General features: G+C 36.9%; 1 protein-coding gene and 1 non-coding gene across 5 annotated transcripts in view; one reads left to right on the top strand and one right to left on the bottom strand.

Annotated features, from left to right (window-relative positions):
- Nucleotides 1–18,605, top strand: part of RFX7 (regulatory factor X7) — a 144,539-nt gene that overhangs the window by 39,584 nt on the left and 86,350 nt on the right. The window lies entirely within an intron of this gene.
- On the bottom strand, nt 17,744–17,870 carry LOC112577876. The gene has a single exon (XR_003102078.1). It is a non-coding gene; the product is annotated as a small nucleolar RNA SNORA40 (small nucleolar RNA).

Here is an 18,605-nt window from a genome sequence, read left to right as displayed (position 1 = left end):
TACACATTTAGCAGTTTTACAGTATCTTCAAAGAAGAAATCATAATGAACATTAGAAAATATTAAGAACTAGATGATAATGAAAAGATTCCCCATTAGAACATATCAGTGTAGCTAACTAGTACTTAATAAAGATAAGAATAGATAATCAGTTGGATAGAAAATTAAAATATGATAGAATCCAAACTAAGGTTTCTTTGCAAATCCTATTAAATGGTCAAGATTCAGAGAATTAGGGATGAAAAACAAAAATAATTATAGGTGCAGAAGAGATCACAATAAAGAAATTTGAAAGCAACCTTGATGTCAGTAAATTAAAAATTAAATGCAGTGGATAATTTTTTTTTAACTTTAAATGACTTCAATAATATTTAGAAAAGCTGGTTGCCCTTTAACTGTTACGGAGGTTGAATCATTTCTTTAAAAACTGCCTACAAAGAAAATTTGTTGTTGTTGTTTTAATTACTAAATCATATCTGACTCTTTGCGACCCCATGTACTGTAGTCTGCCAGACTCTGTCCATGGAATTTTCCAGGCAAGAATATTGGAGTGGGTTGCCATTTCCTTCTGCAGGGTTATCTTCCCAACCCAGGGATCGAACCATCATCTCCTGCATTGGCAAGTGGATTCTTTACCTCTGAGCCACCTGGGAAGCTTGCAAAGAAAATACCACGTCACAATTGTTTTATAAGTGAAACCTACCAAATATTTAAGGAACATATCATTCCAATCTTAAACAAATTTGGAAATTAGAAAAAGAGGGAATACTCTGTGGTCATTGTAAAAGATGTTAAAACTCTTTTGGTGCTCTTTGCTTCAAAAGGTGGAGCCTGATTCCCTCCCTTTGAGAGTGGGCTGGACCTGTTGATGCAGCTTTAACAGAATGAAAGCAAAAGTGACAGTGTGAGACTTCAGAGAATAGTTCATAAAAGGAACTGCAGTTTCTTCCTCACTGTGTCTGTTAGATTACTCATTCTTGGAGTAGGCAATTAATTATCATGGGGACACTCAAGTCTGTGGAGGAACTCTGTGTGAGGACGTGAGGCCTCCCACCAACAGCATGTGATTGGTCCATCTTGACAATGGGTACCACAGCCCCTCTTGACATCCTGACTGAAAGCCCATGAGAAACACTTAAACACCACCTAGTTAAGCCACTCCCAAGGTCCTGACACATAGAAACTTAGAAATGTTGGTTGGTTTAAACCACTAAGTTTTTTGGCAACAGTAGTATTATACAGCAGTATAATACAGCAGTGGAGAAGGCAATGGCACCCCACTCCAGTACTCTTGCCTGGAAAATCCCATAGACAGAGGAGCCTGGTGGGCTGCAGTCTATGGGGTCACTAAGAGTCGGACACGACTGAGTGACTTCACTTTCACTTTTCACTTTCATGCACTGGAGAAGGAAATGGCAGCCCACTCCAGTGTTCTTGCCTGGAGAATCCCAGGGACAGGGGAGCCTGGTGGGCTGCCATCTATGGGGTCACACAGAGTCGGACATGACTGAAATGACTTAGCAGCAGCAGCAGCAGCATAATACAGCAGTAATTAATATATACCCTTACTCATTTTATACTTTGGCCACCTGATGTGAAGAGCTGACTCATTAGAAAAGACCCTGATGCTGGGAAAGATTGAAGGCAGGAGGAGAAGGGGATGACAGAGGATGAGATGGTTGAATGGCATCACTGATTCAATGGACATGAGTTTGAGCAAGCTCCAGGAGATGATGAAGGACAGGGAAGCCTGGCGTGCTGCAGTCCATGGGGTAGCAAAAAGCCTGGCCTGACTGAGTGACTGAACAACAGTGTTTCAGCCAGCTTGAGTTTTGCAAAATTAGTCCATTAGAAAATTTTTTCATAAAACTGACGGCTTTAACAGATGCAGAAAGACAAATTATTGGTTATCTGTGGTGCAGGAAAAAAATTTAATAACATGCAGTATCTGTTTATGATAAAACTTAAAAAGCTTGGAACAGAAGTTTCTTAATGTGATAAAGGGTATCTAAAAAGCTACTTGAAACATGCCTATTAGTGGAAAAGATTTGAAATACCCTTTTAAAAATTAGAAACAAGATGAGGATGTTTCTTATCACTCTTATCCACATTGTACATTCAGAAATAAAGAAAAAAATAGAATGAGTTAAAGTTTGGGATAACTATAAGGAAAAAAGTAAATATATGAGTTGGTTTGTAGAGAAAACTTAATCTACATAAAAATTAACAAAATTATTAGGATAATCTAGCAAGTCATTTACATTCTTATATACAACAGTAATTTTAATCTAAATATATAAGTATAAAATTTAATTTAAAAACATTCAATAACAAAACCAATTCTTGTAAATAAATCTAACAAGAAATGTGCAAGCCTTTTTAAGATGGCTTTAAACACCTAACTGAAAATTTTTAAATAATTTAGAACTAAATAAATGGGAAAACATGTCATGTTTATTTAAACAAAGACTAAAGATTTTTTTCTCATTTCTTACCTAGTAGTTCTACAGATTCAATGCAATTTGAATCAAAATAGTGTTTTTCAATAAATCTAATAATAATAAATATTATTTATTTTTATAAATAAAAATTATTATTATTTATTATTTGTTATAATAATAAATATAATTTTAAGCTTTTTGTGAAAGAGAAAATGGCATAGAGTAGTCAAGGTACTCCTAAAGAAGAAGGACAAAGTTAAGAACCAGCAATACCAAATGCCAAGGCTAATTATAATTATGACTGTAGTATTTATGTCATGAGGGTTCTAATTTCTTCATATCCTTACCAACACTTATTTTGTTTTGTTTTGTTGATACTAGTAATCCCAATGGCTAGGAGGTAGTATCTCATTTTTCAACCTATGAAATCGCTCCAGCACCATTTGTTGAAAATCTGTCTTTCCTCCATTATTGCTTTTGCACCATTGTCAAAAGTCAGTTGAGCCTGTTTGAATGGGTCTTTTTAAAGTGCTGTCTTCTATTTCATTGATCTGTGTGTCTGTCACTCTGACAATACAATGATAATCCAAGCTTCATAAAATGAATTGAGAACTCTTCCCTCCTCTTCTATTTTCTGGAAAAGATTGTAGAGTTGGTGTTAGTACATAAGTATATGGTAGAGAGCATTTATATTTAATTCTGAAGTTTTGTGATTTAATAGATTTAATTCTATTAGTCTTGTGTCAACATAATGAAAATGAAAGGATGAGTCACAAAGAGAAGATGGTTTCCACATAACTGAAAGATTAATGTTTGAAGTGTATAAAGAAATCCTTCAGATTACTAAGAAAAAGAAACAAGTAAATAGAAATTTAGGCAAAAAACGTAATCAGGCATTCTGTAAAAAGGAAACGTGGTTTAAAAAGAAAAAAAAAAAGACTACTAGACGGGGCTCAGACTTGTTTAGTGCTCAGGGAAAGACAAATCAAGACAACCTTTTCACATCCACCAGACTGGCAAAAATTAAATGTCTCTTCCTGCTGTCAGTTACAACTGTCCTGAATACTTTGTCTTACCTTTGTTTTATTTTCTCTCCTTTGATCATGAAAGGAGGAACTTTTAATCCAGATTAGGGATTTGAAGAGATCACAGAATATTTTTTGGAGTGTATTCCTTGTTTTATAATACTAATGATACCCTCCATAAACCACAGAAAAACCTCCTTCTTTCAGGGAAAATAACTTACTTTTGTCCCTTCTTAATTGGCACTCTTACAGGTATTTTAAATTCCTTTTCATTCTAGACAATGTAGCTGTTTCATGTGTTTCAATGACATTAATTGGTCTTGTTGCTTGTTTAACTTTGTGCTGTGAGCTTCACAAAGTCCTTAACCATGCCTGATTTCAACTGCAGCTTTAGAATCAGATTAGTTTTTGACTTTCACTCCTATTTAATTTCATAAAGTTTCTCTTTTGTTTTGCAGGAGCATAAAGAACAAAAGATTTGGGAGTGGTGGTGGTAGGATTTTAATTAAATTAATCTTGTATTTCATAGCCATTATGAGTTGAATATAGGAAGAGGGTAGGTATTATAGCTCTCCAGACAGATCAATGCCTTTTATACTTGACCAAAAGATGCTCCTGATAATTTAGTCCTTAGAGTTTATGTTAGAATATTGTTAGGAACCAGACCTTCAAAGCCTTGCCTAACAATTCAGTATACTCTGTTCTTAAAGCCCTTACCAACACTCTAGCATTGATTCTCCCTGGGGTTGTGGGGGGAATCTTTCTTACTTGTGCTTCTAGATCAGTATTTTACAGCTTGAGATACTAGTTTCTTAAGGTGACCAGTGAGAATAAAATTTCTTTGTTAAATTCGTTTGGAAATGCTGCTTACTATAGCCCTCTTTCCAACCTGCTATAAGATGGAGACAGTGCATGATAGCATATTAAGGTCCATGAACAGTCCTGTATTAAAAAGATGGGGGAACCTAGAACATGTTTAATTTTATTTAACTCAGCAGTTCCTAAATTTGCTTGAACATTGGCCACTTTTCCCATGGGATATCTATTTATATTGGGAGGAACAGTCCTCACAAAATGCAACTCTAGAATAAATGCCAGCAGTATGTCACTAAGGTATACTGACCTTTCAGTTATTTCTAGATGGCTAGCTCCTAATATTTTCATACACTTTTTTAATTTGACAACTACCTTCTCCCTGTATTATGTTATAATCCCTTATTGACTGCAAAACATAAATGGTTTGTCCATCTGTGCCTGTGATTCTTGGTTTTAAGTGAAGTACAGCGGAATATTGGCTTAGTGGCTGCTTTTGTTAGGGATATATATTGGGATACTGATTACTTTATTGTCCTAGTAAGATCTAGAAAAGGAATTATTTCATATGAATTGTGAAGGGAGTCTCCCCAAGAGATTGACAGTTTCATGTACTTTTTAAGGAGTGTGTTAGTGTTAGTTGCTCAGTCGTGTCTGACTCTTTATGACCCCATGGACTGTGGCCCGCCAGGCTCCTCTGTTCATGGAATTCTCTAGGCAAGAATACTAGAGTGGGTTGCCATTCCCTTCTCCACAGGAGCTTCCCAACCCAGGTCTCCTGCATTGCAGGCAGATTCTTTAGCATCTGAGCCACCAGGGAAGATAATGTAGTCATAACTTTTATGTGTCCTGGGAAACCAAGAAATCTGTGTGACTTCCTTTACTATAGTGGCCTGGAACCAAACCCCCAACAACTCTGAGGTGCCTGTATTTATGGAGAGTATGAAAACATGTCTCTAAAGGACAGTGAAACAGGTGGGTCATGTAGAAATCGCAAGGAGATGTCAGCTAAGGAGGCACCAAGAAGGAAGGGCCAAGAGGAGCAAGGCTGTTGTTATTGCTGTTAGTCACTAAGTTGTGTCTGACTCTGCGACCTCATGAACTGTAGCCCGCCAAGCTCCTTTGTCCATGAGATTGCCCAGACAAGAATACTGGAGTGGGTTGCCATTTCCTCCTCCAACTTTGCAAGGAGTAAATATAATTAAAGAGTAACAGATGACCTATTTGGTCTGCTTACCTCTGAAGTGAAGTCGCTCAGTCATGTCCGACTCTTTGCGACCCTGTGGACTGTAGCCTACCAGGCTCCTCCGTCCATCCATGGGATTTTCCAGGCAAGAGTACTGGAGTGGGTTGCCATTTCCTTCTCCAGGGGGATCTTTCCAACTCAGGGATTGAACCCAGGTCTCCCACATTGTAGGCAGATGCTTTTACTGTCTGAGCCACCAAGGAAGTTGCTCACCTCTGAAGCCATCATCAAACTTGCTTGTGTTCTTTTAAGTGTAGCCCATGAGACATAATGTGCCATTGTTGTTGTTTGGTCGCTAAGTCGTGTCCAACTCTTTGTGACCCCATGGACTGTAGCCTGCCAGCCTCTCTGACCAGGGGATGTTCCAGGCAAAAATACTGGAGTGTGTTGCCATATCCTTCTCCAGCAGATCTTCCCAAACCAGGTATCAAAACCAAGTCTCCTGTATTGGCAGGTAGATTCTTTTTTTTTGTTTGTTTGTTTGTTTGTTTTTTGTTTTGTTTTGTTTTGGCAGGTAGATTCTTTACCACTGAGCCACCTGGGAAGCCCACACTGTGCCACACCTGTGCTATCCAGGACACCAGCCACTGGCTACATGTGGCTATTGAGCAATCAAAATATGACTCAATCATATTGAGATATGTGAAGTAGAAAATGTATACTGGATGTCAATAATTTAGTAATACTAAAAAAAAAATCTAAAATATTTTGATGATTTTTATATTTAAATACTGAAATTTTAATGTTTTATGTATTACTTATATTTAATTAAAATTAATTTCATCTTTTTTTACTACTTAATGTGACTGCTGGATAATTTAAGATTACTTATGTGGCTTGTATTGTATTTCTGTTAGACAATGAGACTACAAATACTTTTCCCATGAACTGACAGGTCTTGAAGACTGAACCTTATTGTTTAGATTTTTATTACTATAAAGCTTTCTGGCCCAGGGGAGAATTCTGGTTTTGTTTTGAAAACTTTTGACCTAAGATCAAATGATTCTTCATTCTCTAAATCTCTTTCAAGTATCCGAAGAAGAGATTATTATGAGACCTTAATGGAATCATTCTTTAGGAATAGGGAGAAAGATGAAAACTGTAGACATTTCTAACTATCATTAATATATTATTTTACCTGTTTCCATTGACAACTATTCTACCTTTAAAATATGACTTTATGTCTTGGTGTCTTCCTCTCTAAAACATCTTCTGAGCATCGAATGTCCTTATCCTCCTTGGATAATCTTCTACTTTATAGATTGGAACAATGTTCTTAGGTTAGGCTCTCTGCTTTTGGTTCTTTTAGTGCTTTGGGGGAAAGAATTTTAGTATTATAAAATTTTTATTTATGATTTTTGCCTTTCTGACATAAATCCTATGATTCTTGAGGTTAAATGGCAGACACTAGGACATTGCACTTGGTGTCTTTTTTATAACATGCTGGTGTACTGAACCCTTTGCAGTCATAAATATGACTGTAGAATAAAATCTAGGAAAGAATAGTAGTAAGTCATGTCTCAAGAAGGCAGTATGCATGAGGGTCATTTCAAGTACAATTTTAAGAACACATCAAGCGTCATTGCCTGCATCTGTTATCTTAGAGGAAATTTCATTTTAAGTTCAGTCATTGGTAGCCATCCTCAGCTTGGTTTCCTTCTTTTAGAATCTCAGTTAAGCAGATATATAGTAATGAATATATAGGTTGGATAAATGCTTTTTAGTTTAAAAAGACTTACATATATGTCACCTGTTGATCACACATAAGGTGCATTCAAGGAAAATTAAGTTACTTACCTTTATCTCTTTTTTTTTTTTTCAATTTAAAGATCTGCCTCATCTCTGACCCAGCCTTTTCATAATATAACATAAGATATGAAGCTGCATGGCTCTATACTCTTTTTTCTGAAACTATGCACAAAGGGAGAAGAATAGTTTTTCCTATTTTCCTATTCCTATGATTAGTTTTTCCTAATCATGTGGAATGCCCACATGATTCTGTCTTTTTCATATTTTTAGTTTGTTTTTGAAAGTTTTTTATGTTTGTTTTAAAAATTCAAACAAGAACAGAAAGTGTAAAAAAAAAATTTTAAGTTTGAAAACAAAGTAAATAGATTTTGATGCTTCTCAAAATCTCATCTCCAAAAGAAAACAGAGTCGTCTTTATAGATCGATCTCTCTTTGCATGTGCCTGTCTCATGTTTCATTTCATTACCAGTGTGGGCATTGTTACCTGGTCTGTAGACCAGGAAGGTATATATGCCTGTCTTTGGAACCTAAGGCTGCCTCTTCAAATCAGCACTAGAGGGCATTGAAGCCCAACAAAGCGTATACTACTTGAGAGCTAGCCGAAGCCTTCATCCAGCTCACTCGATGGCCATTCCTAATGTTTTTTGGAGAAGGAAGTTCCCAAGTTATGAGACGAGGGCGCAGTTTTTCTTCTTTTGAAAGTATCAGTGTAAAATAGGGGCATTGTTATCAGGTAGTATTTTTACTGTATAATGGAATAAATTAAAATGTATGACCTTGCACAAGGCATTTATTAACCTCTTTGATCTTTAATTTCCTTATTATAAGTGAAAAAGGATTAGAGTATTTGGTTTCATTTAACATTTATCAGTAGTCTGTTACTTGCTTGTTATTGCAATATGGCTTTTATGTAAATCATCTTGTTTAATCTTCACAAAAAGCTTTGGAGCTGTCATTCCTGAAAAAGAAAAAATAGTTCATCTAATTAACAGGCATATCACTGATAGTGGCAGAATTGGAATTCTTTCTTTCACAAACCATGGTATTTTTTCCTGCTACATGTGTCATAGTGTTTCTTACTACATAAATTTCTTTAAAGGAGCCTTTTTAATTTTAAAAAGTATATTGTATGAGCAAATGTTTTCCCATTATTTGACTGCACATTTGCATCCTGTTGGCTATTTGAACTTTTTCTGTCAACCTGAAAATCTGTTTGCATCAAAAAAAACTGGGAAAATGCATAGATTGAGACTAAAGAGAATAGCCAATTTTGTTCAGTACTCTGCCTCTCCAAAGTACAGATTTTTACAGTCTTTTTAGAGCAAATTTTAATGGTGAAAGTCAGCATTTTAATCAACTAGACACGTATAATGAAAGACGCCTTTATGTGGAATAACAGCAAAAATGGGAAAATAACTTATTAGAAAGTTTTTATGAAAATGAATCATTATAATCTAAACTTTCTAATATAGTTGTTCTTCATTATCTTTGGAGGATCAGCTCCAGGATCCCCCCTCAGATTCCAATATCTGCACCACTGAGGTCCCTGATATAAAATGACATAGTACAGTCGGCCCTCAGGTACTCAGGTACTCAGGGCCTCAGGTACTGAGGGCCGACTGTACTACTAACGTATTTTTTGGTATCACTTAGTGGCTGTTGAATAATGCAGTAGCATTGGTTATAGTGGATGAGTCTGTGATTTTAAGTATGCTGTATAGTCTGCTGCTGCTAAGTTGCTTCAGTCGTGTCCGACCCTGTGCAACCCCATAGACGGCAGCCCACCAGGCTCCCCTATCCCTGGGATTCTCCCGGCAAGAACACTGAAGTGGGTTGCCATTTCCTTCTCCAATGCATGAAAGTGAAAAGTGAAAGTGAAGTCGCTCAGTCGTGTCCAACTCTTAGTGACCCCATGGACTGCACAACCCACCAGACTCCTCTGTCCATGGGATTTTCCAGACAAGAGTACTGGAGTGGGGTGCCATTGCCTTCTCTCTATAGTCTACTCTTAGAATTTAAATTGTAATCAACATCAGAAGGTTTTTAGGTGTCAAACTATTCTCTTGGCTTTAATACTTAGACAGTTGAACTTGCTATTCTTTTGAAAAGGATCTACAAAGTACTTCCACTTTCTAAAGTTTGTTTTGAAATTTTTCAATTGTATACAAAAAGAGAGAAAATACAGTGAACTCTGTTGTCTTTATTCAGTCTCAACAGCTAGTCTCATAGCTAATCTTATTTTTATGTAACCTCCATCTATAACTATTGATTATTTTGAAGGAAATCTCAGGCATCAAATGATTTAATCTTTAAATAAGTAGAGGTATATAATTAACACAAAAATAGTAATTCCTTAGTATTAGCAAGCATACAGTCAGTGCTCAAATTTCCACATCGCTTTTTTTTTTTTTTCTTTACAGTTTGTTTGAATCAGCACCCATACTCTGCTCTTGGTTGAAATCTCTCAATTTATAGATATTCTTTTAAATTTTTTCTAGTAGTTTTTTGTATGTCAAAGAAACTGGATCATTTGTCTTCTGGATTTTCCCATGGTCTAGGTTTTGCTGGTTCACTCCTATGGTGCTTTCCCTGTTTTTCCTATATGTTGGTGGTTAGATGTGTATATCGTTCAATGTGTAGACATGGTTCAGTATTTCAGCAAGAATACTCATGGGACATACTTCTTCTGTACTGAGCTAGATACCATAATGTTGCTCTAGGGAGCTATTTTTCTATTGAGGGCCACTGAGACAGAAGTCATTCTAGGTCTCATTTTTATTTTGTTTTCTCTTGTCCTCCCTAACCCTCATTTGACCTTCAGGTTAGGAATGGTTGGGAGAAGACTATTCATTCACCTGTTGATTGTTACTGGATTATTTATTTAAGGATATATAAGCCACATGACTTCCTGAATAGTAGTAAATGCAGCTTAGTTTTTAATAACTTTTCCAATCTGTAGACTTCCTGTGGTACCTATAGCCACCTTTCCTGCAGGAAAAAATCAGCTCAAGTTACATTAAATTCTTGGTATATCTTTGCCCTTTATACTTAGGCTTTGATGAACATTTTGCAAAGACTTAACATAAGCAAGTGATATTTACAAAACATCATGGTTTTCTGGATTTTTGAACCAATTTAGCACTGCTGCTGCTGCTAAGTCGCTTCAGTCGTGTCCGACTCTGACCCAAAGACAGCAGCCCACCAGGTTTCCCCGTCCCTGGGATTCTCCAGGCAAGAACACTGGAGTGGGTTGCCATTTCCTTCTCCAATGCATGAAAGTGAAAAGTGAAAGTGAAGTCGCTCAGTCGTTCCCGACTCTTAGTGACCCCATGGACTGCAGCCTACCAGGCTCCTCTGTCCATGGATTTTCCAGGCAAGGGTACTGGAGTGGGGTGCCATTGCCTTCTCCGATTTTAGCACTAGCAAGGCCATATTCTCATCCTGGGAAAGAGAGAGCAGAGTCAGTATCAGTTACACATGAGCAATATCTTTGCCTCTAACTTTCCAGAGTTCTGGAAAGTTCATCTTCCTGCAGACCACTCCTGAATCTGTTTTTCTGGTGGGTTTGTTTTTTTTGTTTGTTTTTGGCTATGCTGAGTCTTCGCTGCTGCACAGATTTTCTCTAGTTGCTGAGAGCTGGTGGAGGGGGTGGAGGTGCTGCACCTTGCTGTGGTGCGGGGGCCTCTCATCGGGTAGGTTTCTGTAGTTATGGCACTTCAGCTTAGTTGCCCTGTGGCATGTGGGGTCTTCCCGGACTAGGGATCAAACCTGTGTCTGCTGCATTGCAAGGCGTTTTCTTAACCACTGGACCACCAGGAAAATCCCCCGAATCTGTTTTAATACCCTTTGACTTGTATGATTCTGGTATTTAGTTTTCACCAATGACCATGATCTGAATACTTACCCCACACTCCCATCCCCATGTTGCCTTCTTTTCTGTCCTTTCTCTTCCATCTTTTCCTCCTTGTATTGATCACATATTTATAACCACCTATAATAGGCACCAGGAAAAGTGCTTTTAAGAAGCAGATTAATAAGACATAGGCCTTGTCTTCAAGTGAAAAGGTGTACTGCTGACCTCTAGTTCTCTGTATGAGAAAAAAACAAAACACAATGTGTATCACATGCAGAATCCAGGGAAATTTAACCCCCTAAATGTAAAAAGCAAACACTTAAAAAAAAAATCTCTGTGGCCTCATGATAAAGAAGACTTAAGACACCAAAAGCACTTCTCATGAAGAAAAATAGTAATAAATTTGACTGTATTAAAGTAAAAGCTTTCTGCAAAACCATAAATGCCATAAAAAGATAAACGAGCAGCAAATGGGTAGAAGATACATGTAATTCAAATAACTGGCAAAGGATTAGTATCCAAAGGATAAGAGGACACTTCTAAGTAAATAAAAATATATGTTAATATTAATAGTAATAATATTTATATTGGCAAACAACCAAATATAAAACTGTGTAAAGGGTATGAGAGGCAGTTGACAGTAGAAAGATTAATGATCAATAAACATAAATATGTTCAGCCTTACTAATAGGGGAATGTGTATTAAACAACAAAATATTTCACACGCATGAGATTGGCCAAAGTCTGTCATTACCACACTTTGGAGAGGATAGAAATCATTTTCATACACAGCTGATGGAGTGTACTTTGAAGGGCAATTTAGCAATAATTGGAAAGTTGAAGATCAACCATTCCAGAATTCCCCTGCAAGGTTTGTCTCTGTTTGTTTGTGGATGTTTCTATCTGAGGAAGAGTCTTGGCAGTGTGTATAGTAAGATCTATGTGCCAAGTGTTTGTTGCAATATTATGTGTTACAAAAATAGAGCTGGAAATATCATAGAAGTCTTTCAGTGAAAAAAGGTGTAAATAAATCTAATATGTTCAAATAATGGGCATACCTGGAGATTTGATTCCAGACCACTGCAATAAAGCAAATATCAGAATAAAGTGAGTTGCACGAAGTTTTTGGTTTGCTAGTGCATATAAAAGTTACATTTAAAATATACTGTAGTTCATTGTGTTCAATAGCATTATGTCTAAAAATGTATATACCTTAACTTAAAAATACTATATTGCTAAAAAATGCTAACCATCACCTAAGCCTTCAGCGAGTCTTAATCATCTTGCTGGTGGAGGATCTTGCCTTGATATTGATGGCTGCCAACTGGTAAGGGAGTGGTTGCTGAAGGTTGAGGTGTCTGTGGCAGTTTCTTAAAATTATAGTGAAGTTAGCCACATTGATTGAATCTTTTTTTCAAGGCCAAATTCTCTGTAGTGTGCAATGCTGTCTGATAGCATATTGCCTATAGTAGAACTTTAAAAATTGAAGTAAATTTTCCCAAACCCTGCCACTGCTTTATCAACTGTTTATGTAATATTCTGAATCCTTTGTTATTTCAACAAATCTTCACAACTTCTTTATCAGAAATAGATTCTGTCTCAAGAAGCAACTTTCTTTCTCATCTGTAAGAAGCTACTACTCATCCATTCAAGTTTTCTTGTGAGATTTCAGCAATTCAGTCACATCTTCAGGCACCACTTCTAATGCTGGTTCTCTTGCTCTTTCTACCACATCTGCAGTTGCATCCTCCACTGAAGTTTTGAACCCCTCAGAGTCATCCGTGAAGGTTGGAATCGCTTCTTCCAGCTTGAACCATGAATGGTTAATCTTTTCCAGAAGGTTTTCAATTTAGTTTGCCCAGATCTGTAAGAGGAATCACTGACTGTGGTAGCTATAGCCTTACAAAATGTATCTCTTAAAGAATAAGATATGAAAGTAAAAATGACTCCTGATTCATGGGCTGCAAAATGGTTGTTGTGGTAGCAGGCATGAAAGCAACATGAATTGTATCACATTTCCATCAGAGCTGTTGGGTGACCAGAGCAGATGATGACCAGAACATTGTCAATAAGCAGTAATATTTTGAAATTTACTTTTTTTTTTTTGAGCAGTAGCTCTCAATAGTGGGCACAGGATGTTCAATAAACCATGCATAATAGATGTGCTTCCATCCAGGCGTTGTTGTTCCATTTATAGAGCACAGGCAGAGTAGATTTAAGGCCTTAGGATTTTCATAGTGGTAAATGAGCATTGACTTCCGCTTAAAGTCACCCACTGCATTAGCTCCTAACAAGAGAGTCAGCCTGTCCTTTTAAGCCAGGCATTGACTTCTCCTCTCTAGCTATGAAAGTCCTAAATGGCATCTTCTTCCAGTAAAAGGCTGTTTTGTCTGCATTGAAAATCTTCATTATTGATTTTAGGTAGATCTGGATAACTTGCTGCAGGTTCTACATCAGCACTTACTGCTTCACTTTGCACTTACATGTTATGAAAGTAGCTTCTTTCCTGAAACTTCATGAACCAACCTCTGCTAGCTTCAGACTTTTCTTTCTGTGGCTTCCTCACCTCTTCCAGCCTTCATATAATTGTAGAGCGTTGGAACCTTTCTCTGGATTAGGCTTTGGCCAAAGGGACTGTTGTGACTGGTTTGATCTTCTGTCCAGACCACTCCAGCTTTTTCCATATCAGCGTTAAGGCTGTTTTGTTTTCTTATCATTCATGCATTCACCAAAGTAGCACTTTTAATTTCCTCCCAGAACTTTCCTTTGCATTTGTAACTTGGCTAACTGGTGTAAGAGGCCAAGCTTTGGGCCCTCAGCTCTCTACATGCCTTCCTCACTTAGCTTAATCATTTCTGTCTTTTGATATTAAGTGAAGATCATGGTATCCGGTCCAATCACTTCATGGGAAATAGATGGGGAAACAGCGGAAACAGTGTCAGACTATATTTTTTTGGGCTCCAAAATCACTGCAGATGGTGACTGCAGCCATGAAATTAAAAGACGCTTACTCCTTGGAAGGAAAGTTATGACCAACCTAAATAGCATATTGAAAAGCAGAGACATTACTTTGCCAACAAAGGTCTGTCTAGTCAAGGCTATGGTTTTTCCAGTGGTCATGTATGGATGTGAGAGTTGGACTGTGAAGAAGGCTGAGCGTTGAAGAATTGATGCTTTTGAACTGTGGTGTTGGAGAAGACTCTTGAGAGTCCCTTGGACTGCAAGGAGATCCAACCAGTCCATTCTGAAGGAGATCAGCCCTGGGATTTCTTTGGAAGGAATGATGCTAAAGCTGAAACTCCAGTACTTTGGCCACTTCATGCGAAGAGTTGACTCATTGGAAAAGACTGTGATGCTGGGAGGGATTGGGGGCAGGAGGAGAAGGGGACGACAGAGGATGAGATGGCTGGATGACATCACTGACTCGATGGACGTGAGTCTGAGTGAACTCAGGGAGTTGGTGATGGACAGGGAGGCCTGTCGTGCTGCGATTCATGGGGTCACAAAGAGTCAGACATAACTGAGCGACTGAACTGAACTGAACTGAGGGGCATAGGATTCTTCCTTTCCCTTGAACACTTACAGGCCATTGTTGGATTATTTATTGGCCTAATTTCAATATTGGTGTGTCTTAGGGAATTGGTACCATTGACTCAATGGACAGGAGTTTGAGCAAACTCCAGGAAATAATGAAGGACAGGGAAGCCTGGCATACTGCAATCCACAGGGCCGCAAAGAGTCAGACATGACTGAGTGACTGAACAACAACAGAGAATAGGGAGGCTTGCAGAGAGGGAGAGAGAGGGATTGGCGGGTCAGTGGAGCAGTCAGAACTCACAAAACTTTTATTGATTATGGGTATTTCATACCTATGGAATCATATAATATGTGGCCTTTTGTGCCTGCCTTCTTTTAGCATAAAGTTTTTAAGATTCATCCATGTTTTAGCACGTCAGAACTTCAGTTCTTTTTGTGGCTAAAGAATCCCATTGGGTAACTGTGACTCATTTTGTCTATCCATTCATCCATTGACGGACTTTTGGGTTGCTTTACCTTTTGGCTCCTATGAATAGTGCATCTGAATATTTATATACGGGTTTTTGTTGGCATAGTTGTTTTCATTTCTTTGGTTATATACCAAGAAGTAGAATTGCTGAATTATATGGTAATTTGGTTTTTAACTTTTTGAGGAAATCCCAGACTGTTTTCCACAGCACCTCCACCATCTTGTATTCCCGCCAGCAGTTTTTCCATATCTTCACCAGCAGATCCCAGTTATATTTAAGATGACATACTGAGTGAATGAATCAAAATGTCTAGATACTGGGATCAGGGTAGTTTCTGTTTTCTTTTTTATATTTTCTGGCTACACTTTTTAATCTTTATAAAATTAGCTTTTACTATGGTTATTTTTTGTGTGTTTAAAATTTTACTTGTTTTCATTTGAACAAATTAAAAGTAAATGTTTCACATTCATTATTGACAAATATAGGGTAAAAATTTGTTTTCAATGATGAACTGTGAGCTGAGTTGTAATCTACAAAAAAGATCTGAAGTCTTAAAATATTTTAACAGAATTATTTTACAAGAGAACAATGTAAGAGTTTGATTTGTTCTGGCAAGACTAGAATGCAAAAGCTTCTTATGGTTCATGGATTACACAGTACCTCCGCTACCTCACATTTTCTGTGGGTGAAGTCTAGTATCTAGTATTCACAGATCTCTATTTCTGCAACACAGGAGTTTTGAATCAAGTATACTGAAATTGTGAGTCACTCTGAATTCAGATTTGGGGACGCTAAATAAATTTAGAAGTAGTAGTGAACTACTACTTGTAGTGAACTACAATTTGGATGGAGGCCAAATTGGTGTTGGAAGAGATGAGTGGGAGTCTCTTAGAATGATATCAGCATTAAACAGATTATAAACAATTTGTTGAAAGTGGGGGAAACAGAGGCTCTGAAATGTTTTTAGCTAGAGCAGTGTTCTATCAGGCATCTTGTTACTTACAATGTATTATATACTAGTATTTTTGGCCGGTGACTGTTTATTTATTGTATCATATTTTTCTGAAGAAAGGGAAATGCTATACTGTATCTTTGTAAAGTGTTTTGAAATAGGCTTAGATTAAGTTGATTTGTTTTTGTTTCTGTTTTTTAAAAACATGCTTATGTTTATTGTCTCTTTTGTTTAGTCCCACTGGGAAAGAAAGTTTTCCACAGCTTCACTCTGTAATTTGATTTTGTTCTTGCTGTTGTTTAGTCACTAAGTCAAGTTGTGTCCAACTCTGCTTTGACTCCATGGACTGTAGCTTGCCAGGCTCCTCTGTCCATAGGATTTCTCAGGCAGGCATACTGGAGTGGGTTGCCATTTCCTTCTCCAGGGCATCTTCCCAACCCAGAACCAAACCCATGTTCCTACACCAGCAGGCGGATTCTTTACCACTGAGCCATCAGGGAAGCCCACATAATTTGATTTAAGGGAAACAAAACATGCTTTCTCAAACTGTACCTGTCTTCCTGAAGTTGTTATATGCCCTTCTTGCTGGTGGGTTTTCCCCTTTTTCCTACTCCATTGTTCTAGGATTGAGCTCTATAACATAGTGGTGATCTGACTTGATATGCAAAGATCGAACTAAAGATTTAGAAGATGAATGACTGGCATGTTTCATAATTACAATAATGTTTGAGTAATTACAATAACAGGACAAAATTGTGAGCCTGATATTTTGTTTTTATCTAATACCAAAATACCAAGTTGATACTGTTTAATTAAAATGTTTACAAAAGCAATGATTTTTAAAAAATCAATGACACATTAAGTTTAATGAAACCAGTGTCATTAAAAATAATCAATTATCAACAATTTAGAAAATATCAAAAACCTTAGAAAAATATTAATGTTAAACTTACATTATCATTTGAATGTAAGTTATTTGTAGATAAAATTAACAAAATAGTTTTATTCAAAAATAAAAATGAAGACCACTTAAACAATGAAATATTTAACAGTCAAATATTATCTACCTTTTTTATTTTTATTTATTTATTTATTTTTTCTGCACAAAGGTTTCTTTTTATTCATAACATAGACAAAGTTATTTAAGTCAATAAATTTTTAAGGATTTTTCACACGTCCTGATTCTTTCCACTGCCAATCACCATAGCTCCTCCAAGGTTGTCATCTTCAAGGTAGCCCTTTCAAAAAGTTCTGCTCAATCCACAGCTGTGATGCCACAGTTTTAGTTGGGCCTCTTAGATCTTTGGTGGAGTTCACTTCAAAGTTTGCCACCTGTAATCTTCAAGATCCAATATCCTCAAGAAGTTTACTATAGGATCCAAGTTCAAATCATATTAATTCCTAAGTTATCACACCCTAAAACTTGACACAGATCATTGGGATATGCCAATACGTAAAGCATTAGACATATCTTTGCAAAATCCAGACACTGTATTCCGAAGATAAAAGCCTAAAAAAAGAAGGCCATCTTTGTTTGTTTTATGTCAACATTAAAACTGAGTACTAGGATCAATATAGCTGGTAATTTAGAAGCTTATTTAGCTTTACAGCCCTGGAAGCAATCTTGATGCTCATCAATACACATCCATTTTATGGATCATGTTCCTTCTTATCTGTATCAAAACTCATACTGAACAATGAGTTGTGGGTTGCAAAAGAGGATTTACTTTCGCACTTGTCTGTAAGTCTTTGTCCACAAATTAAACAAAAACAAACACAAGTGCTATACCTTTTTTAAACTTCAGGTTCATGTATGCATCAGTGGTTCATTATTGAGTAGTGACCATATTTTTGTAGTAGTGCATATTTTTTCTGCTGCTGAAAAAGTGTTCTTAAACTTAAGTTGAAGTAATGGTGAAAAAATAATTATATCTCCAAATATATCCATAGATAATCTCATTCCTTATTTGATAGCTTTGAGATGTTTTACTTTAAATTTTATATATTAAATTTTTCATTTTTGAAATGCTCATTGTTTTAAATGATCGTAGTTTAATGAGTCAGAATAGGTCTTACAAGACTTGCTAAGAAGAACCGCAGCCCCTAACCCTAACTCATGGCCTCATCAGAGAGGAAAGCCAAGTGAAGTAAATACCTCCTCTGTCTTTTGCTGTCTTACCTCCTCCTGGTGACTAATATCAGCCCACTGGAAACCGCAGGGGAAGGAAACCATACAGATACAGTGCATGCAAGCCAGCCTCCTTTTGCAGAGGGTAGGCATTGGATCTGGAAGGGCAAACAGGAAAAATGTAGCCCAATAGTTTTAATTTCTAAGACACCACTTTTTAGTGATATGGTATCTTTCTGTGTGTGATATAGCATCCAGTTTTTGGTTTTGCCCTTTGTGGGGATTAAATTTTTTTTCCTTCTTGCATGATCTTCTTTCTTCCCAGTGAGGATTTCATGCCCCCTTTTTAAGGGGAATGTCCTGTTTTTCATATTAGAGGTTTTCCTCAATTG

This window comes from Bubalus bubalis, chromosome 11 (genome assembly GCF_019923935.1).
Source record: "Bubalus bubalis isolate 160015118507 breed Murrah chromosome 11, NDDB_SH_1, whole genome shotgun sequence".
In the NCBI taxonomy this organism is placed as follows: Eukaryota; Metazoa; Chordata; class Mammalia; order Artiodactyla; family Bovidae; genus Bubalus; species Bubalus bubalis.
This window is presented reverse-complemented; position numbering and strand designations above follow the sequence as displayed.